Here is a 1,222-nt window from a genome sequence, read left to right as displayed (position 1 = left end):
TGAATAAAAATAGTTGAAATTAAATGTAGAGAAAACTGAATGTTTGTTTATTGGAAAAAAGAGTGGCCTTAGGAGGTTTAACGAAGTGCAAAGTTTACATGTAAATGGTACAAATATTTATTTATCTGAGAGGGTTAAGGATTTGGGAGTCATAGTTGATAAGTATTTAAGCTTAAATGATCAAATAAATGAGGCTGTGAGAGTGGCAAGGTATAATCTGAGGAACATTGCTTTCATAAGGAGATATTTGGATGAATATTCTGTCAAGTCTCTGATTCAAAATCATGTAATAGCCAAGCTGGACTACTGCAACTCCTTGTATTATAACCTGCCAAATTATCAATTAAGGAAATTACAACTGACAATGAATAGGGCTGCCAGAATGATAAAATATGTTTCACCTCGCGACAGAATAACGCCTGTACTCATTGAGTTGCATTGGTTACCGATAAAGGCTCGTATTGCTTATAAAATTTGTGTGTTAACTTATCAAGTCATGACTACTGGAAAACCTGTTTATTTAAGAAAGTTATTGCATCCATTTGAGGTTAGGACAAGTGTTGTAGTGAGGCATGCAGCAGATGAGTACAGGCTAAATGAGCCAAGATGTAACTCAGATACGGGTTTCAGAGCCTTTCAAGTGTGTGCTCCAAGACTGTACAATAGGCTTCCAGTGCAGGTTAAGGCAAGCAATAGCATTGAACTTTTAAGAAAAGACTAAAGACATATTTATTCAGGGATGCCTATGATATGTCAGATATGACTGTCACTCAACATTATACTGTGTAAGATTTTTATGTGCAATTTTTGTGTTTTGATTACTTAAACTACATTACATGTATAGCTAGATTTTATTGTGTGTGTGTGTGTGTGTGTGTGTGTGTGTGTGTGTGTGTGTGTGTGTGTGTGTGTGTGTGTGTGTGTGTGTGTGATCAGTTTTTACAATATTTTTTATAGTACTCTGCTAGGTATTGTTCATATTTGTATTTTATATTTAATTACTATAGAATAGAGGCTCTGCAGAGCACCACTAGTTGGTGGAGCAGGGTCTGAATGTAATGACAAAGAATAAAGAAAGAATAAAGAATAATGTAGATGCCTGTGGGAGGCAGTTGCGCTGTACTCTCAGGTCTAATGAAAGGAATTAATGCATCAAATGTGTAATGTGAATTATACTTCCCCAAAAACATAGGTATTTACAACATATATTTGACAAAAGGTG

The sequence above is a fragment of the Portunus trituberculatus genome, chromosome 23 (assembly GCF_017591435.1).
Source record: "Portunus trituberculatus isolate SZX2019 chromosome 23, ASM1759143v1, whole genome shotgun sequence".
NCBI lineage: Eukaryota > Metazoa > Arthropoda > Malacostraca > Decapoda > Portunidae > Portunus > Portunus trituberculatus.
The sequence above is the reverse complement of the archived record's forward strand: the minus strand, read 5'-3'. Positions refer to the sequence as shown.